This window comes from Podarcis vaucheri, assembly GCF_965113315.1.
Source record: "Podarcis vaucheri genome assembly, chromosome: 1".
In the NCBI taxonomy this organism is placed as follows: domain Eukaryota; kingdom Metazoa; phylum Chordata; class Lepidosauria; order Squamata; family Lacertidae; genus Podarcis; species Podarcis vaucheri.
The window spans coordinates 68853865-68875879 of NC_138759.1; the positions used below are offsets into that span (position 1 = coordinate 68853865).

General features: G+C 42.3%; 1 protein-coding gene across 5 annotated transcripts in view; it reads left to right on the forward strand.

The window, feature by feature from the left end:
* The window catches only part of PPFIBP2 (PPFIA binding protein 2), a 105741-nt gene that overhangs the window by 1197 nt on the left and 82529 nt on the right, over nt 1-22015 (forward strand). For 2 of the 5 annotated variants that reach the window (XM_082214178.1, XM_082214183.1), the window contains exon 1: nt 13327-13622. The exons of 1 other annotated variant lie outside the window; for it this stretch is intronic. The gene's annotated coding sequence lies outside the window, so the exon portion shown is untranslated. Of the gene's footprint in view, nt 1-13325; nt 13623-22015 lie in introns of those variants that run through there. 2 more of the 5 variants (XM_082214184.1, XM_082214182.1) reach the window with 2 other exon arrangements.

The following is a 22015-nucleotide window of genomic DNA, read 5'->3' on the forward strand; positions in this document are numbered from 1 at the left end:
TGGAAACATTTGCCCTTAATTCTGACTGTGTGGGACAGTGAAGGGAGGCATGCTTTGCACATGCTCAGAGGCACATGAAGGAGTGAGCAGAGCTGGGCCTGCTGCCCCTCCCCAGTCTTCACTCTGGTGAAGGTGTGAATACAAGTTGCTTTCTTATAGACCCTCTCAATGAGATTGGGAACCCTATAGGAGATGGGGTTTCTGGTCATTTATCCAGAGCAGGAATAGCCAATATGGTGTATTCCAGATGTTGCATACTACAACTCCCGTGATCTGTGACCACTGCCCATTGTGACTGATAGGGCTGATGGGAGTTGTAGTGCTAAAAATCTGGAGGACATCATGTTGACTACCTCTGAGCCAGAGCTGGCTCTGTTCTCACCTTTAGCAGACTACGTGCATGTAGCGGATGTGGACAGCAGGGACAGTTTTTGCATGCACTCTCTCTCTCACACACACACACATACAGTATCTTAACTTGACTAGGCCATATTATGCCTTCTCCAAGCAGCTGGTTCTTGGACTTGAGGTATGATGCTATTCAGAAGTAAATCCTGCTGTTTTCCATGAGGCTTGTAAGTGTGCAGGCTTTTGTAAACCGCTTTGAGGTGTATAAATAAATTAAAGGTTCTAATCTTGAATTCCATTCATCCCCATCTATAATATAATCCCAGCAGTATGCTCCTTATGGCTGCAATCTTGTACTTGCTTACCTGGGAGGAAGCTTTACTGAACTCAGTTGAACCTACTTCTGGGTAGGCAGGCTGCCAGGTAAATGCCTCTGCGTTTAAAAAACAAATAAATTGTATTTTTTGTATTAAACCGTCAGTCTTTTGCATAGGTAAGAATGCACTCTTACCCTCTGTGTTAGTCTACTCTATACTTTCAAGCATATCACACTAGGAGCTGTGGGCCTGCATCATCCTGGGATGTGTGTGTGATGAGCTGAATATTATTATTATTATTATTATTATTATTATTATTCCATCCTATACCTGGTGGTATATAAAACCACAAAATACATAATCAAAATGCACTAGCTGCCTGAGCACATCAATCTTTGACAGGTATCTTATGCAGACACAACTTAAGGCTTGAGTTTGACAGAAGCTGATGAGCGTTTGAAACTAGTCACTTTGAGCCTTTGTCTTTTTTTGGGTCATCCATTGCAAATGGGTTCAGAGTTGTCAAGAAGTCAAAGCATTGCAACAAAATCAGCTGCACAAGCTGGAAGTATGTTTTACATTTAATTGCTTTCTTCCCAGTACATGTGCTTGGTCTCTTGGACTTAATGTGGATTTAGTCCCAGTCCTCTCTATGTTCACCTTGAAGTAAATCCCACTGTGTCTTAGCATGGCTTATACTGGAATAAGGGTAACCAGGAGTTGTGTTTGAGTAGCTATTGAGTTTCACTCTTGGGGGAATATAGCAGGGTTCCTGGATTACACAAAGCTTTTCTTTATATTTTTGGCTAACATAGTTCAAAAATATTTGGATGTCCTATAATGGTTAACAGGCAACTTCAAGTCCTACAAATGGCTTTTGATTTCTAGGGTAAAAAGTGTTGTCTCTTCTTTTGGAACACAAGGCAATAGATACCAATGGTATGAAATAAATGGCAACATGGAAGTTTGGCTGAAGCATGGATGACTAGAAATGGGAACCATATACAGTGGTACCTCGGGTTACATACGCTTCAGGTTACAGACTCCGCTAACCCAGAAATAGTGCTTCAGGTTAAGAACTTTGCTTCAGGATGAGAACAGAAATCGTGCTCCGGCGGTGCGGCAGCAGCAGGAGGCCCCATTAGCTAAAGTGGTGCTTCAGGTTAAGAACAGTTTCAGGTTAAGTACGAACCTCCGGAACGAATTAAGTACTTAACCCGAGGTACCACTGTATTCTGCGATGCACTCTTGGGGTCTTGTAAAGTTGATGTCTTTTAAACAGTTGTCATCTTTTTGGGGTTTATTATTTCTCTTACCCAAAGCATATTACTTTGATCTCACAAGTTTTGTGTCTTACTGCTTTGTTGTAAGATAGTAGCTTTATAGCAGCTGAGAAATGCAGATTTAAGTGTCACTGATAGTTTATTTACAATGATGAGAGTGGCAATCTCCTATACAGTACTTGAGATGTGACACTCTGCGCAAATGGAAAACGTTGCTATGAGACAGAAGCATTGTTACTCCAAAAATATTCTCTGGAGTCTGTGGTTCCATAAAGGACCAATTGAGAGCCACTGAAATCAGGGGGACTTCCTAATAAGTAAATATGACTGCAAAACTATCCCCACCTCCTGGGAGCGAGCCACACTGAATTCAATTACTTACTTCTGAGTAGACCAGGTTAAGATTGCTGGGTAAGTCAGTGCATTTTCTGGTGCGGACGGGTATGCATTTCTACTGAAAGTTTGGTATTGCAATGAAATGGTGACTCCAGCTCCCATAAGCCACAGCAAGCAAGGCCACTGGTCAGGCATGATGGAAGTTGGAGCCAAACAACACCTAGAGGGCCAGAGTTTAGCCACCACTGTGCTATATTGAGACATGATAAAATCAGAAGTTGTTGTCACTAAATTGTCACTTCTGACATTCTTGAGGCTGGAAAATATACCTGGAGCTAGGCTGAATAGGCACATTAAAATATTCTCTTAGCACTTAAGATTTCAGAGGGTGGTGTGTATGTGTGTGTCGGCCCCAAACAATTGGTATCATGTTGTTATCAATTAAGAATTTTATATATTTTTCCATCTCTTCTAACAAAATGGGGAAGCCACACTTGCCCTGTGTTGTTGGGTTTTTTTTTGGGGGGGGGCGTTCGACTCACCTTCAGAATGAAGCAGGAAGCTACTGATTTGCCACCCATCCCCCTTTTATTTTTATTTTTAAAAGAAGCATACTTCTCAGATGAAATAGAGGTTTTTTGAAACATCAGTCTGCTCTGCTGTTTTCCAAAGAAACTCCTAATTGCACTTCTAATTGATGTTGTGGATTACAATTTGGTTGTAATATATCTGAAGAGACTAGGTTTTTGTGTTGTGGTCAAGAGAATCATATTCCACATTTTTGAAAGATGACTTCTGCATCCCTTGAGGTAAAGTCTGCTGGAAAAATTATAACTGTTGGTTTTTGCTGTATTGATAGTACATAAAGCTGAGGAGGCAAATACTGACATTCTAGACTGCATGAGGTGAAGTCTATTTACAGGGAAAGTGCTTTTCACCATAGTTTGGTTCTGGAAATGGAAGTTGTAGAGCAGTGCAAGATCTAGGCTTAAGACCAAACTCATTACAGATATTGCACAAGATTAGTATTAGAGGCGGTTTTTATCACAGTAGCCTTACTGAGGTCAACAAAACTGTGCATAGAATTGCTTTGAAGTGGACTGTTGCGGTTTCAGATGTTGATAATACTCTGTAATTCTCAGTCATGTAACAGGATTTGTGGATCAAGGACCCTTGAAGTGGGTTTTTTTTTTTAAAAAAAGTGCTTAATTGAAACCACGTCATGAAGTGTTTGTGCTTTCTACCTAATCTGTAGCTAACTAGTTAATACAATTTGCCTTAAAATCCCTGGCCCAACGGTGCTGTTGGGAAGGTTACAGTACTGGTGCTTTTGTTTTTCTCATTAGCCAGACTTTGGCTCCTGAATTATATTGTGGTCGCTGGACAGTGTGAATGGAAATAGGATTGAAAGTAGTCCCTAATCTGTCAATGCATGGTGCACCAGCTCACTTTGGGCCTTTCCCGTAGATCGGTTTCTATCACAACAAATGTATGTATGTTTCTGAGTTGCGCAGAATCCAGGTTTTTCTTCTTCCCCTGTAAGAAAGCACTTCTGTTTAGGCGACGTCTCCTATTCCTAGCATTCAGACAGCCATCTATTGTCGCTGGGGGAAATGCATTCCTTTCCTCAGCTGGTGGGACCATTCTCATTGGGAGTGCTGCCTGAAATGACACTATTGGAAGATGCTTGTAATTGGCGACATAAGAGCCACCACAACTTCTCCTCCACTAATGCTGCCCTCATCCTATCCCATGCTGGTGTTCCCCAATGCTTGGTCTGCATGGGAATTGAAGTGGAGACTGAGAATTGCCAATGCAATTCTGGGCTGCATCAATAGGAGTATTAGCATCTAGATCAAGGGAAGTAATAGTGCCACTGTATTCTGCTCTGGTCAGACCTCACCTGGAGTACTGTGTCCAGTTCTGGGCACCACAGTTCAAGAAGGACACTGACAAACTGGAACGTGTCCAGAGGAGGGCAACCAAAATGGTCAAAGTCTGGAAACGATGCCTTATGAGGAACGGCTAAGGGAGCGGGGCATGTTTAGCCTGGAGAAGAGGAGGTTAAGGGGTGATATGATAGCCATGTTCAAATATATAAAAGGATGTCATATAGAGGAGGGAGAAAGGTTGTTTTCTGCTGCTCCAGAGAAGCGGACATGGAGCAATGGATCCAAACTACAAGAAAGAAGATTCCACCTAAACATTAGGAAGAACTTCCTGACAGTAAGAGCTATTCGACAGTGGAATTTGCTGCCAAGGAGTGTGGTGGAGTCTCCTACTTTGGAGGTCTTTAGGCAGAGGCTTGACAACCATATGTCAGGAGTGCTCTGATGGTGTTTCCTGCTTGGCAGGGGGTTGGACTCGATGGCCCTTGTGGTCTATTCCAACTCTATGATTCTAAGTCCTGTGGAAAATGTCAGCATAATTTCAGCTCCAGTGTGGGTTTACTCCATACAGAATGAATGTGTGTGATCCAGTCTTTCTTTAAAACATTTCGAATGAAAATTCCTAGGGCAATTAAAAACTCAGCTCAGGAAGCACAACTACCTTCTTCCTATTCAGTGTAGCGTCAAGTATCTTGCCAGCTTCTCTACCTCTCTTCCTCATCCCCCCCCCTCATCCCCCCCTCATTCTACCTTTACATGTTATCATGCTCATGTATTCTGCCTTACAGCTGAAAAAAAACAGGAAGGGATATTTGATGCTGGAAGAGATGGATGCATTATTGAAGCATGGGCATAGTCAAGGGGGGCAGGATCCCCCCAGATCAAATAAAAATACTTAACAAACTGAGGTTCTGCCCCCCACCCCGGCATAAATCCTGGCTATGCCCATGTTTTGGAGCATGACCAGACCTCTTCACCCCACCCAGTTGCTGCAGATATCAACCCTCCTGAAAACAGTTTTCTGGGGCATAGCAAATGGGTAGAATGTGTCAGAGGTGCCAAGTGTGTCAAGCATTCTCCCGGTGTGGTCTGGGATGTTCATGGAGGTTGCCCCAGTCATGTCTGCCATGGTCCAGAGGTGATGAAAATACCATTTGTTTCGCCATGCAGAAGAATTGGGGAAGCAGCCCTCTGAATCAGGTATGCACAAAGAAGCCTGATGGACATGGCTTTGTGCATCACTGGAGTTCATTGCGGTTTCCACTTTGCCCAAGTCTGGAGTGGACTGTAGAAGCCAAAGTGGCATGGAACCATTCTGCTCTCCACCCAAACTTTGCATATCTTGCCAAAACTAGCAGTGCTGGATTTAGGGCACAGGACATTAAGCCAAGGGGGTGCATAATAATAATAATAATAATAATAATAATAATAATACCATATTACCCTGAAACTAGGAGCCCAGCGAGTTTGGCAAGATTTTAAATTCAGATTGCATCATTGCATACCATACTCGTTGGCTTTGGCAGTAACTAGTTCTTGCCTACACATGGCATTATTTTAATGTTGTAGACATAGATCTTCAATATTAATAGGGAATGATTCATCCACACTAATTATGCCTTTATACAACCCACTGGAGTGCGTGTGTTTGTGTGCCTGAGTTTTTCTTGGATTTTTTTTAAAGCTAAAAACTGATTAATCTTGAGGCTTTAGTCATTTTGATTACCATGGTCAGCTGAGCTCTGAATGCAGAATGAATCTGCCTGTAGATTCTGAGGAGTTTCTGTGATGGCATTTGCTCAGTTTACTCTCCTAATTGCATTATTTAGGAACCTTCAAGGAAGTGGTGCATTTCTTTAGTTTGCTGAGGGGGTGGAGTTGGTGTGTGGGTGTGTGTAACTGAGCATCCTTGGTTGCAAAGCTGCTAGTTCTCAGATGGGTGTCTGTATCTCTAATTTCTAATATGCAAAGCATATGTTTGAACCCAAAGCTGTGTTAGTGCAATAACCACGCTAAATGATAACATATGCTTAGGAATCTGTAATCAGCATACTCTCAGCTGACTCATTGCGCTAAGACTTTTTGATGAATTATACTAATGGTAAATTGTCAACTAATGCTTTCTAATGGTACCTCTTCCCAGAAATTATATGAAGCAAATCAGGTTTGTTGAAGAGATAAGAGACTGACATTAAGGGAAGATCTTGGAAACATTAACTTGTACCTTTTGAAGCATTGTACATTAGCAAATGAGATGCACATTGAGAGCTAAATAGTGTTCTTTCCTAGTTAAGTTTCCCTCATTATCCAATGTAGATTTGCAGTTTGGTTGTTTTGACTTCATTGAAATCTGGATTTGATGTTAATTGGTCTGATTAATTATCTTTCAATGTAATCAGTGCAAGTCCAAGGCTGATTTGCATAGTCATTAATCCTGTTTAGAAAGAGAAAGTGCAGGGCTCACTGAATATAAATGGCAAGTATGCACAACATAAAGTGTGCATCCATTATACCTGAAATGTGCTGTTACACGCTTTACACACCTCATGTCTTCACAGAAATGAAAGCTACAAATAGTATGTTCAAATACTTCACATCTTCTGATATTTGTTGCTAAAGTTTATATTTGTACTGTCAAAATTTCAAAGACACTGAGATCTTGGAGTACTTAAAGTGGCCAGATTATCATTCTTTTTTTGGGGGGGGGGGACCACTCCTCTTTAGAAGACTAAATGTTGAAAGAAGGATTTATACAAATCAGCAAGAATACTGAAATCTAGAATGAATATGGTTGGTACCTGACTAAGCTTAGAGTAGACTAGTTGAAACAGAGTCACAGAATCAGCGTTGGACGGCACCATGAGGGTCATCAAGTGGGGCTCAAACCCATAACCCTGAAATTTATAGTCACATGCTCTACCGACTGAGCTATCTCTCTGAGTTAGTCATAACTAGCTTGCATGCTCCTTAAGTTAGAGGGGACTGACCTTTTGGGGCCTGTGGTCGTATTTGTAAACCAGGGAAAACTGCAATGGGCATGACATGCACGCTGCAACTTTCCTCTCCCTAGCAATAATCCCCATTGAAATTGCCTCTGTACAAAATTGGGGGGGGGGAGCGTTCTGCTGGTTAAGGATGCATAATTTACTTGGGGGAAAAGACCTTGGGAGAACTAAGAAGGCTTTTGCAAGCAGCTACGTGGCTGTGGATGCTGTTAGCAAGCCATATAAATTGTTTCAGTATGGTATACGTAAAGGGATTCCACAGTTTGATAAACTCGACAGCAGTGCTTAAGGTCTGTAAAGTACAGTTGTAGTAACTTTGTCCATAAGCATCATGCCACATCCTTGGATTGTGAGTAATCTTGCCGGCCTGTGGTATAATTTTATACAACAAATAATTGGGATACTACTATTATTATTACCACTGCTGCTACTGCTACTACTACAATCTGCACCATTTTTCTTTCAATTCAGTGATGTAACCATGCATCTAAGGGGCATATCAGTTACCTCAGGAAGCATGTGATCTCAGCGTGCCATTTCCTTAGATAACAGTGAGGTGTGGCAGATGAGAGAGCGCTATGCTTAACCTCTTCCATGTCTGCCATGAGGCCACCTCTCCCTTGGCCTCACTTCTGGTGCTGGAGTTCAGTTTGCAGGGGCACCTGTATAATGACAGGTACATTCTCAGGAAAATATCAGTGGGTGGGGAAACAGTTAATGGTATTCACTGACTCACTCTGGAAAATACCCTCATGGTCACATTAGCCTTAGGAGGGAAATAATAGAATTTGGAATCCTGTGTTTTCCTTGTGTAGGTTGGCCCCAACCATCTTGTACAATTTCAGTTTAGAAGCTATTCGCGTAAGTTGGTGGAAGAGATGTCATTGGCCGACACTGGTATAAACAGAAATGCATGCCACATCGCCTCTTTTTAAAGAAGCAATGAACTGAAAGAATTAATACTAATTGGAATGCGTGCCAAGACTGACAACTATATCCACTCTGTTCCTAGCCTTCAAAGTGACATTACAAAGTACTCCACAAATAAATAATAACTATATTTTCGTCCATTTCATTCACATATTTGGGACATTTGCCAGCCTTTGAGACTTGCAGGCGTCATTATTCATGAATTGCTGTGTTGTGGGAAGAAGCTTGCCATGGCGGGCTTGTATGGGTATTTATGGCAATTTATAGCTTGACACTGGTTCACTTTCATGAAATCAGATGTACAGAATATCTTCTTTTGTTTGCCTTAAACCATAAGGAATCTCCAAACTTTCGGCCTCTGTCTCTCCTGCCATATAATATGTGAGTTAAAGTCTGCCCTATTTCATGGAAACCGTTGTAACAGTCAATGAAGTGTGACACATTTATGTTGTGCTTTTCACTAAGTGTTGCAATTTGTTGTTGCTTCAAGAAAATAAGAACATAATACTAAACTGTTAAGCTGGTCAAAATGTGCCTTAAGAACCAGATGCATCACTTCCCAGCTAATTCAATTAAGTAGAGAGAGGGGCCATTGTATACATTGTGGCAACTTGTTGTCTCCCCCTCCCCTCTCTGCCCATGCTAGGACCAAAGGAACTTGTGAGGTAAAGGCTTGTTTGGCATAAGAAGAGTTTCTAGGGGACATAAACCAAGAGAAGAAAAGATAATCGGTCAAGTAAGCATTGGCTGTGAACAACTGCAAGGAATGAAAGGTGCAAAATGTACAGCTAGTTCCTGGGTTTCCCAGAAGACTTCCTTGGACTGGTTCATAAACAGAAATTTTGGTAGAGAAAAGAGGGGAAAGGTGTTGCTGATGAAGAACGCTGTCTTCAGTTTATTGAATTCATTCATATATATAATTTTTAAAGAGAGATGTTTACAGACTTAAAAGAGACACAAGGAAAGGGGAGTAGAGGAGAAAGGTAAGGAGTGGATGTCCTTACCAAGGATGCCAAAACAGAGGGGCTGAGTTGTAAACAGGCATTTATATTCAGTTAGGGCCACAAGCACACCAACTTGCCCTGCAAGCCTTGTTTACTGGCTGGTGACAGAGGCCAGACTGTACTTCCTTCAGCTTCAGGAACAACTGTTAGTTGGCATGGAGTGTTCTTTCTGGCAGGGAGGGGAGAAACTCACTGCCTGCTGCTGCTGCTCCTTCCTTCCCTGGATAGATGGGGCTGGCCTGGCCTTCCCCTTGCCATGATGGCCTTCCAGGTGGCTGGGGGTGCAGCCTCCAAGAATGACTCTCAGCACTTTGAAATGGTCTTATGGGTGATGTGCGGTCCTTGTGGATTAAAGACACCAAAATGTTGCTATACTTTTACAAAGTGATGTTTCCGAGCAGCTAGAGACTCCCCACCCCCCAATGAAAGGGCCACACGTCTTCTATATAAGAAGTAGATCAGTCTCCATAATAAAGGATTGAGTTGCAGCTGGATAATATTTTGTATAAGAATTTTCCCTCTACAATTAAGGACCTAAGTAAGCAACTTGCATTTTGAATGATGGGACTGGCTTTTTGTTTCTGTTATTCTCCCTTTTTCTCTCTGTGTGTGTCACAGGTGAGTATCTATGGTGATGATTTTTAAATGTTTGCTTTCCAAATCTGTCTTTTAGAGCACAGCTTCAGTCTTTCATAATTTTGACCGTTTCAAAGGAGTGTTGAAGGTTCTGCCTTTATCTCATGTTAATGTACCTTCAATAATTTTTGCTGAAGTAATAATTCTTAAAGATCTGCCCCTGGATCATTATTCTCCATTTCCTTCACAAATGATAGATGAAAGATCAGATAGTTTTTTTGGGGTTTTTTAAGGGAATTAATCAAACTGGCGTTTTGCCTGAAATCAAGAATAGATAATCAAATGCTTCCTGACAGTACAGTAGTTTTGGGTACATCGTGGGCAATGGAAGGAAGTGATTCTCAGATTTATCTCTGATGGTGCTGCTTCTCTGTTGCAGTATCGTGATGGGTGTAACACATTTTCTAGGTTGTCGTCATGCTACTATTATAGAATCATAGAATCTTTTATGCTGCAGTCTGTAGTGTAATATGGATTATAAAGGTAAAGGGACCCCTGACCATTAGGTCCAGTTGTGACCGACTCTGGGGTTGCGGCGCTCATCTCGCTTTATTGGCTGAGGGAGCCGGCGTACAGCTTCTGGATCATGTGGCCAGCATGACTAAGCCGCTTCTGGCGAACAGAGCAGCGCACGGAAATGCCGTTTACCTTCCCACCTCAGCGGTACCTATTTATCTACTTGCACTTTGTGCTTTCAAACTGCTAGGTTGGCAGGAGCAGGGACCAAGCAACAGGAGCTCACCCCGTCGCAGGGATTCGAACCGCTGACCTTCTGATCTGCAAGTCCTAGGCTCAGTGGTTTAACCCACAGCGCCACCCACATCCCTAATATGAATTATACTTGTCCCCAAAATGCAGAAAGCTATGAATGTAGATCTGGATCCCAAAGGGGCTTTGCAGCCCCTTCTCTAGTCTAGCGCCATTGTTTTATTTTTCCTTAATTAAAACAAAATTGTTAAAATGTCTTAAGTTATGCGCAAGTTAACATTTTTTGGGTTTTTAGAAGGTCCTTGGGCAGTGGGAAGAGGCGTAGCTCAGTGTTAAGAGCAAAACATCCCAGATTCAAGCCTGCCTTCTGCAGGCAGTGCTAGGAAAGACTCCAGTCACTGGGAAATACTCCAGAGATTCACTGGCAGTTGGTGAACACTCACCTTCCCCACCTTCTGATCCCAGATGCTGTTGGACTACAGCTGTCATCATCCCCTGAGCACTTACTGGGGATGATGGGCATTGTAGTCCAACAACACCTGAGGACTCAAGGTTAGGGAAGCCTGGTGTAGACTGAGCTAGATGGAGCAATGGTCTGACTCGGTGTAAGACAGCTATCATTCTCTGATATAGATGGATATATTTTGTTCACACAATGTGTTAAGTCATCTTCCTGACTTGGAACGAGGATACCTGAAGGACTGCTCATCTTTACATGTGCTTGCAGATACACTAAGATCTTCCTTATTCCTTACATTGCTCTTTTATGTTGTGGTGGCTTAATGTCCTCATTTTGACCGTCTTGATTTATTGTAAATTTAACTTTTTGTAGACCTCTTTTTTTTGGGGGGGGTTGCAAGATGGAGCCCTGCAGCAGCTGCTACTTAAATCTTTTTTATTTATTTGCTTAAGGGAGAGGAACGGTGTTGAAAGCATAGGTGGAATTCAGCATAGTGCTAAGTGGGGTATGTAGGCAGGGAACAAAGTTCCCTTTCTCCCCCCCCCACCCCACCTGACATCACCTAAACCTGTTTTGTGGGTTTCCACAACCTTCCAGAGCAGAGGTTGTGGGGCAGGTGGGGAGACAGGTTGTGCGAGCACAACTTAGTTGAATCTTGCCCCAAATGTTTAACCCCCATTGTGTTTAGTTTGGGCCTTATTAATGGTCCTGACTAGTGCTCTTCAAGCAAACAAACGAAGAAATCATGTAACTAAAATTTGTTGTTTACTTCATCTACAGTGTGGTTGGTGCTGTTGATCCTAATATATATGTGTTTTGCTTTTATTGGTGTGCATTGTATATATTAAAGTGTATCAGTATCTCCTGCGTGCATAACACAGTGGAAGATCTCCCGTGGCTAAGAACTTCAGGCATGTCAGGCATGCTGTTGATAAACTGCTCTATATATAAACAAAAGCATTCCAGTGTTTCGCATGTCATGACATCTGATATGACAGACTATTTGCGTCGCCCTCAACACTTCATGATTTTTTCAGGCGCTTCTCTTCATGCACCCTTCCTGGCTTTCCTGTGGATCTGATCCTGCACCATGGGAGAAACCAAGACTCTCTCCCGCCCCACTGAATGGGACAAAGTGGCCCTTTAGCAGACTTAAACTTTGTGCAGGGTTTGGGCAAATGTATCTGTAACTCTTCCATGCATGTTGAGTCACTGTTATTGAAGACATGTCATTTGAATCGTCTCTCTTTGGGAACTGTAGTTTCTGAAGTGCAAACAGGCGACTGCTTGGTGATATCGGCTTGAGAAATAATTTCGATTTGCTTTCTTTGCGAAACAATAGCTTCTTGGCACCCAAAGTTTAATCCTGAAATATTACTGATGGAGCTGCTGACAAGAGAAGAAGAAGAAGAGGAGGAGTTTGGATTTGATATCCTGCCTTTCACTCCCCTTCAGGAGTCTCAAAGCGGCTCACAGTCTCCTTTCCCTTACTCCCCCACAACAAACACTCTGTGAGGTGAGTGGGGCTGAGAGACTTCGGAGAAGTGTGACTGGCCCAAGGTCACCCAGCAGCTGCAGGTGGAGGAGCGGAGACGCGAACCCGGTTCCCCAGATTACGTGACTACCGCTCTTAACCACTACACCACACTGGCTCTTGGTTGCATTTTAAAAGCCATCTTTAGGCTGCCTTCTGTCTAATACTTTCTTTAATAAGATTCTTGCTACATTTTTTTCTAAAGCACTTACATTTCTCTCTCCACGAGGACAGATCTTTTGATATTCTGCTGGGATTCTTCCTGGAAGGGGGAAACTGAGGGGAAAGTGGCACCTGGTTTGTTTTCTTTCACTTGAGATGCTGAGACAACAAGGTGTTTTTTTTTTTCTAATTGGAAAGCTCTCATATTAGAAGGTGACAGCCAGGTGGCTGCTGAACTCCCAGGTCTGATGGTATCGCTGCAAACATACAATACACAGATGCATAATTAATACATGGGTAGTGTGCATGTTTGCTAGGACCATCAAAAGGTTTACAGGCTTCCCCTTTCTCAACAATGTGCAAGCTTTCTCATGCCAGTAATAATTTTACCAGGTCTGTGACTGTATAATGCTCTTTGCATCATGTAAGTGATAAGATGCGTAAACATACTACTGCTTGTTCGCTGCTAATGCATGAGGAAGCCAAATGCCTTCAGAACCAGTTTTTTAAAAAAACCGTTGGGGTTGGAGGGAAGCAGTGCCAAACAGTTGTATAATTTTAGAAAGGTAGGTTTCTCTTGGAGGATGAACGCATTTGTTTAGGCACTCTGTCAATTTGAAATCTTGGCATTTCAAGGAACCTATCAGTCACATCTCCCCACCTCCTTTCTTCTACTGCGTCCTCTTCCCATACTGTATGTTGCATGTAGCTGGGCAAATGGTACTCTGTGGAACCGGCAGCTGATCGTTCTGACAGGTCTCCTTAGTGGGAAAGCTGTTGAGTGATTATGATAAAATGGATCACAGCGTTTTGTTTGTGGGCTGGGCTTTGAATTATTGTAAGCATTTCATGTGTGGGTTGGGCTTTTATTACAAGCATGTGGCTTAGGGGTGGTGGTTGTGAATGAAAGCTGTCGTCGTTTGCTTTGCACCGAAGCTGTGATTAGTAGCAATGAGATTTCTCTTGGGCAAGAGCCCAAGTGAGCTTCCCTCCCTTGGCGACTGGTAAAGGTAAGTTTTTTTGTGACAGGTTTAATATTCTTTTATGGGTTTAATCAGCTTTGTATTGTAATAAATGTGTTAAGGTGTCACTTTTGCTTCAAAAGTCCAGTTTGGTTACTACTCTGCAAATTGAATAGGGAAAGTTTCCTTTCCCTCTCCTCCTAGAATTGGGTTAAAATTACCCTCAAACTATGTTTCATCTTCTGCAGATTTCTTCCTTTTTCTCTAACAATTGATATGTTGACTCTGTCCTTTGATATTTTGTGTGTGTGTGTTGCCAGATGGGAGTAAAAACTGTATTTAAATTTATTTTTGGTAGTGACGAGAGTGAGTGCTCAGGGATGGCCAATCAAACCTCTGCTTTTCTATGAGCTCATGAGGTAGCTTTAGGCATTGCTACTGCTCCATGAGCATCAGCCCCCCATTTGCAAGATGGGGATAATAGTTATATGCCTCCTATAGAGCTGTTGTAAGCATCAATGGTCATAAGGCATGCAAAGTGTTCTAAAAGTGCTCAGTGGTCTAGTTTTCATTACTATCTTGATGGTTTATGTTTCGTGTCACACAGATCGTTACTTAGATCTCAGACCATGTTGGAAAGCAGGCAAGGTCTCAGTTCAGTTGTGTGGACTTTCAGGCTCCTCTGCCAAAATGCAGGTGTTCTTTTCTTAGACAGGTACAGATAGATGCATTTGTGTGTGTTCGTTGCTGAAAGATTAGCGATCCCCCCCACCCCCCACTGATAGATCCAATTCTGATGCCAGTGGATTGATAGCATGTTGTAGTGAAGAACACACAGGAGAGGCATGTGTTGAGTTAAAAACTTCGACTTGAAGAAGGCAAATTGAAGGGAGTGTCTGGGAAAAACTGACTCGCCTAAAGCTGTGGTAACAGGTATGACTAGAAAAAGATGCCGAGCCAGTAATATTACCTTATTAATCTGGAGCCGAATGCACAGTACTGTTGGTTGCATTTTAAAAGAGTTCTATCTGCTTCTAGGTTTTCAGTTAAATTCAGAAGGATGAGGTGATTCTCCCCTCTCCTCTTTATTGGGGGAAGAAATATTGGCTTCAAAACACATCTGCTTACACTGTTTTGAGTGAGGTAAATGTATGGCATGGGTTCTGAAAAGCAGAGGGTGCAGCAGGTGAACTGTGTGCTACACTGGCTGCATGGGGTTTTTCTTCTCCTTAGATTGAAGGGCTGCAGCTGCTGACTCTGCGGATTGGAGGCTTGTGTGCCCCATCACAAGCAACTCCAAAACAGGTTTTAAGGCATCGAAAGAAATCCTGCCTCCTCCGCCCTGCCAAACAACACGATAATTTGCATGCCCTTACACAACCACAGTGGCAACCTCTTTTTGCATATTGGCTTTTATTTATGTGTTCTTCATAAATAGCACCGTTGTGGATCACTAAAATCACATCGCTTCATTAGAGTGTGGTGCTGATAACACCAGGGTTGCAGCTTTGACCTCCATATGGGACAACTGCAGATTTCTGCATTGCAGGGAGTTGGACTAGATCAGGGATAGTCAACCTTTTTATACCTACCGCCCACTAATGCATCTTTCTTGATGGTAAAATTTCCTTACCGCCCACCAGTGCTCAATGGAAGGAGGATTCAGCGCAGAACCCACTACCGCCCACCTAGAATCCTGAAACGCCCACTAGTTGGCGGTAGGGACCAGCTTAACAACCCCTGGACTAGATAGTCCTAAGGGTCTCTTCCAATTCTATGGTTCATGCAACTGTGGTGAGCTTGTTCTTGTTGAGATATGTGGGGGGGCTTCTGTTTGGTTTTTTGTACCCCTTTCTCCCACCCATGTGGCAAGTAGCTGCAGCCCCTTAGTTCATGTAGCAAACAGCTTCCTTCCAGCACCACCTGATTTTTGGAATGTATGCTGCACACTTTCGTCCTATGAGCTCATGGGAAACACTGCTGGTAAATGATTTCTAGGTATAGCACAAAGATTTCCAAATGTAAATTGCATATGACCAGTGCAAAGAGGATGTTGCTGTTGAGGCTACCACAGATGTTTGTGCACATAATAATAATATTTATAAGCCACCTATCTGACTGGGTTGCCCCACCCACTCTGGGCAGCTTCCAGCAAATTAAAACACCAAACACAGTAAAACACCATACATTTACAAAACTTCCCTACAAAAGACTGCTTTCAGATATGTTCTTTCCTCTCCCTCACTGATTTTGAATTCCTTTTATTTTACAAGCACAACAATGGCTAGCATGATGTTAGCATCATTTATAAGCATTTCATATGTGCTAGGTGCTGTACAGAAGGGTGTTGTTGTTTTTAACTAGATTCACAGTCTAAAAACATCTGAATTGTGCTCAGCTTCAACCAATGTCCTGGCAATATTAAATTAAATATTAAATAAATTAAAGCAAGGGAAACTCTTTGTTTCTCATCACTTTGCAATTAAATAACCTGATCTTAAATGCTTACTCAGTGCTTCAGAAGTGTATGACAAAAAGTTCTGAGACAACACAAAAAATATTCCGTCTTGTTTTCTTGCTCTTCTAAAGTTTAGGAATCCTGAAACTACATAAGGTTGAAAAAGTTACAAGGTGCTTTTTCACTCCGCAGAGACAGGTGACAGTTTCCCCAATCCATTCATCTGCCCCACATGTTGGGATTTTGAAACACTGTCTCCTTCTAGTCATTAACCGCTGGGTTTTCTAGCATTCGGGTTCTTTCTCTAGGCAATATGAAGTTGCTACATATCCCATGGAAAGTAATTGTTAACAAGCTGCAGCAGGAACACCCTTTGCATAACTAACTTTCCTACAGGGGAAACTTATCTGCATTAATTGGAAAGGTGGATCCTTGCAGGCACTATGCAGTTCTGCCCAAATAAACAGGTTTCATTCAGATTAATATTCTCTGAGGAATGTAAAACTGAGACATGTTTTGTCATAGCAAGCTTGAAAAGTGATGATTTCTGGTCTCTGAAGTGTGTTTCTGAGCACAGTTCAAACTCTAAGCACTGCTTGTTACCAATTAAACCCTATATGATTTGGATCTAGGATACCTGAACTCCCATGACTCTGCCAACCAGTTAGGATCTTCTGGAAGGCCTCTCATTTGGGTCCTGTGTGGAAGCAAACTTAGGCTAGAACCCTTCAGCTGCGCTTCTAGATTTTTATATGAAAGGATTCCTTCCCTACTTAATCACAAGAGCCTCTTCCCCATATGAAGTGGTATAGCCCAAATCAGATCCTTCCTCAATGAGAACTAGTCAACTGTTACTATTTTAAAAAAGATTATGATTCTGCCATTCCCAAATGAGCTTGGGGTGCAGAGTCAATTTTATAGGCACTGGAAATAGGCTGTGATGCTGCTAGCATCTAGGTAACTCTAATTTTGGAGATTCCGAACATGGGTTCAGTGTTTAGGTAAAGTTGTTCCTGTCAGGCCACCCAATTAAGGGCAATCTTGTTGCATCAAACCCAAATCTCAAACCCAAATGGTTCTGCATTTTAGCAATCTGAATCAGCATAGGGTGCTGGGGGGGGGGTTGGTTTCATGAAATAATGGATAATCGGGGAGGGATGGTCTACTTTTTCTAAGACTGTTTTGGTATTTCTGGCTATCGGTTACTATGCCTAACAAGGGAGTCAGCTAGAATGCTAAAGAAAAAGCAATTTATATGTGTTGTTTTCCCTGTTTATATTTACAATGCTTTAAACTGAAGTGCTTCTTTGTGTCTAGATCCAGCCAAGAAATGTGGGGAGCTCCTTTTTGGATAAATCCCTGGAGAGAATGCAACCTAAATGCGTAGGTTCTAGATGAGGAGAACTAAACCCACAAACCAGTGACCGGAATCAATATAGGATAGCTTCCTGTGTTCCCATGTTAGAGTAGACATGGGAGTTTTCTGACTGATAATGAAGTGTTCAGGAGCATTTAGGAAAAGCCTTACATAAGCATCATTTCTTAAATGAGTATAGATTGCTTCTTGATGAAGAGGAAGGGAAGAAAGTGTGGCAAAGTAACATTCATTATTAGAATGCACATCTACAGGAGATGCAAGACCCTTTAAAAATATTATTTCAGCCCCAATTCTTTCAGAGAAAGCTACAAACTTAGTTTCAGTCTTGGTTCCTAAAATGAACTTCAAATCTGCTTGTGGGCAGCAGTCTTAAAACAAGAGGTTCTGTTTAGGAATGTCAGACTTCCGGCCAAAATCATTTTGCTGGCTCCACCACCTGAAGAGCTCTCAGAATCTGGGTTGAACAAGTCTGGGAGAGCCGAAAAACATCAAAGAACTCCAGTTAGCTATTGGCAGGTGCTGTGAACTGAAATATGTGAAGCTATTAAAACAAGGTTTTAGAGAGCATGCATGTAACTATACAACAAAATCTGCACTGATATATATATATTTTAAGAAAATAAATCAGTGGTCAGATTGTTCAGTTCAGCACATTCTCTTTTTAAATGTCACTTTTCATCCTTTTGGAAACTAAAAGAGAACCTAAAAGAAGGGGTAACATGCTGAAGTTCTAGTGCAGGCATGTCCAAAGGCCGTTTTGGGGGCCCAATCCAGCCTGCCGGTCGATTTAATCTGGTTGGTTCCTGCTGCAGTATATGTCCTGGGGTAAAATTGTAAATAAAGTTCAACTTCAATCCTAACAAAAGCTCAACAACTTTGATCACGCATGTTCACTTCATCAAATCTGGCCCTCTTTGGAAAAGGTTTGGGCACCCCGTTCTAGTGCAACTGGCAGAAGTGTATGCAAGGGCAGAAAGCTCCCCGCAGCTACTCCCAGTAGCCACTAGTAAGTACCTGCTCTCTAACATATCATTGCACAATACCCCAATCTCTGAGAGGTGCAAGATTCCAGGGGTTCTAGGTGCTTACTCAGGGTTCAGTTTCCTCAGAATGAGGGACAGTGAAGAATGTGCTGACTTTATGATATATGATTTATTTACCCATATATACAAACTGAGCCTCACTCACAGCATTAACAGCCCAAGAGGGTTTTTCTTCTCCCATAGCTGCAGCCTCCATAGTCAAGCAGAGATCAGGCACATCCTTCTAACTACCCCCCCCACGCATCTTCTGTCTGGCACAGAGCCACTTCCTTTGTTACCTTAATGGCCCATACTTACAGGGTCATTACCAAGAAACTTTATTTGGCTATTTCAACAATTTGAATACTTGCTTAGATTATACCCTTGCTGGATGCAGGAATTAGTAGGGACTCAGGCATACGGTCTACTTGCCCCCCCCCCACCTACAGTTGTATTTACACTCTGAACAAAGTTGGGTGCATGGGAAGATATTTTGTATAGGGCTCTTCCTTTGTCATGCTGCTTCCATAGTTTCCTAGAGTGACATAAATATGTAGTAATTTTGTTTTTTCAAGTATTTGCAGAGGTATTGAGCTTTCAGGAGTACTGTATATTACACTAGGAAGAATTCCAATTAAAAATAACTTTTGATTGGTCAAGGAAAATGGACTGTGGAATAGAGAATTTGATTGGATTGGGCATCTAGACCTTTTTCATGAAGTAGAATCATGTAGCCAGAAAGAAATGCCATTTAAAAAAAATATGGGAAAAGTCACATGATATAGCTCTGTTAGTTTGCCTTTTATGTTTAATGCTGTGTAAAATATTCACAGAGTTCTATGGAAGGTTAAAGGATAACTTCAGAGACATAATTCCAGAGGGGTAGCCGGTTGGAACAGAAATCAACCAAGAGTTCCTTAACATCTTTTAACTCTTGATTTTTTGGGAGGGGGGAATAGACTCCCATGAGAGGTGGTGAACTCTCCTTCTGGGAGGTTTTTAAGCAGAGGTTGGGTGCCCATCTGTCACGGATGCTATAGTTGAGATGCCTTCATTGCGGGGGATTGGACTAGATGACACCCCCCCCCAGTCTCCCTTCCAACTCTAGGATTCTGTGATTTTGTTGTGTCCTGAGTTGTTTTGTATCGCACTCCTGTTTTTCAGACTGCAAAGGGGAGCTACTAGCTTCAGCAGGACTGGGTTAGGCTTGTGAAACTCCCTGACCTGCTCTATGGTGTCTCTCTCACCCACTCTGCCCCTTCTCTTCTTCAGCTCCACCACTTAACTTTGCTTCTTACTTCTGAGGCTTCCCTCACACCTCCATTTGCTCTCTCTCACCTGTGTGGATGCGTGTTGAGAAAATGGTGTCAGTTTCACTTACTGTACGCCACTTTCCTTCACTTGTCCCCCTTCTGCGTTATCCTAAAAAACAGACAAACCTGGCAAGGTTGGACCTTTAATGGAAAGCTTTTTTGGTGTAAATAAATTTTTATTGGTTTTACAATTTCAACTTCAACAATTATTTTTCCATAAAAAAGAATGAGCGATACAAAATATCCAACATGAAGTACAAGAACTAAAATAAAAAAATTAAAAACATCATTTCGGAGGTTCTCTTTAACCTCCTGCCTTCCCTCCATTTTCTTTCCTGGTTCATTGAATATATATATTTTCTGCATAATTATACTTAAACCTCTTTTTCTTATCCTTATTATTTTCTTCATCATCAACCTTTATTACGGTCCAGAGACCCAACAAATCGTTACAAAGCAATACACAATCCTTATTATTTTATCCAAATTACATACACTCAGTTTTTATTTTTTCAGTTCAAATTTCCTTCCATAAACTTTACCTTATTTTAACTACAGTGGTACCTCGGGTTACAAATACTTCGGGTTACAGACTCTGCTAACGCAGAAGTAGTACCTCAGGTTAAGAACTTTACCTCAGGATGAGAACAGAAATCGTGCGGCAGCAGCAGGAGGCCCCATTAGCTAAAGTGGTACCTCAGGTTAAGAATGGTTTCAGGTTAAGAACGGACCTCTGGAACAAATTAAGTTCGTAACCCCGAGGTACCACGGTACTTACAAGTGTTTAGTCAAAGCCTGCCAATGTTTCCACTTGTTTACAATATTTTTGTACATATACAATAAATTCCTCCCATTCTTTTTTAAATTTCTCAATGTCATTGTCTCTGAGCTTTTCTGTAAGTTTTGCTATTTCTGAGTAGTCCATCATTTTCAATTGCCATTCTTCTATTATTGGTATCTTATCTTCCTTCCACCTTTGGGCTAGTAGGATCTGGGCTGCTGTTGTTGCGTACATAAACAGTTTTTTCTTTTCCTTCGAGATTTGATTTTCTGTTATTCCTAGCAAAAATGCTTCTGGTAGCATTCCTTCTGCTTAATGACCTTCCTGTCCAGTAGCGCTTTGGGGCAAGTACTTACTTATTTATTTAAAGGTTCCTGTACTGAATTGTTTTCGCTACTCAGAAGTGCCCAATATGTACTAAAACTTCCTCTATTTTTAGTAACTATTTGTCATTTGTTGTATTACATTGCCTTTTTAAAAAAGTTCAAGGTGGTTAACAGTTTAAATGATTTGATTGAACTGTTTCCCTCTACAGAAATTTTAGAAATAAGTTGGGAATGGGGATAGGTAGCCCTAGCAGTTTCTTAGTTTTTTTAAATGTTTGTCAGGATGTTCATGTGTAGAGTAAAAAAGCACTGCCAAGCCTTGTAGATTACCGTACTTTTTGCACCATAACACTCACTTTTTTCCTCCTAGAAAGTAAGGGGAAATGTCTGTGTGTGTTATGGAGCGAATGCCTACGGATGGCGGGGGGATCTGCTGCAGTCGTGAGCAGAGGATCCATAGTTCCCCTTCCTTCCCTCCTCCATGGCTCACTTTGAAACAGCAAAGCGGGAGAAGAGCTGCTGAGTGGGGAGGAGGCAGAGAAGCAGAGCCTGCTTGCTTCAAAGTAGCAATGCGGGAGAGGAGAGGAGCCGCTTACACGAATGTAAGCGGCTCCTGTCTGGTTGGCTCCTTTAAAGCAACCATGTCCCTCTCTCCTCCCCACTCAGCTCGCTAAATAGCAGCGAGGTTTTTCAGATCGCTAAGCGCTAAGTCGGGGAGGTGGGAGAGAAGCAGAGCCTGCTTGCTTCAAAGGAGCAAAGCGGGAGAGGAGAGGAGCCTTCTCCTCTTATACCCCTCTTCTGCATTATTGCAGCATCCTTCTCCACACACCCCATGCGTGTTCCCAGCGGCGTAGCGTGGGTTATCAGCACCCGGGGCAAGGCAAGTAATTTGCGCCCCCTAACCCCTAACCATGGTCATTAATACTGACGGCTTTACTCTGGGGCAAACTTCGTGGTGACTACTGCCCTCCGTGGTGTTGTTTTTGCAATTAAAGGACCCCTGCCTCAAATAAAGCATCTTGGGGATTGGGGACTGGGATTTGCCAAGGGAGCTGGAAATTGCAGTTCAGTGGCGGGTCAGGGGGAGAGGGTCCCTTCCGCGTCTGGGTGCCGCGGGCCCCTTTGTGCCAAGACGCGCGTCTTTGGGCGTTGCGGCACAGCCT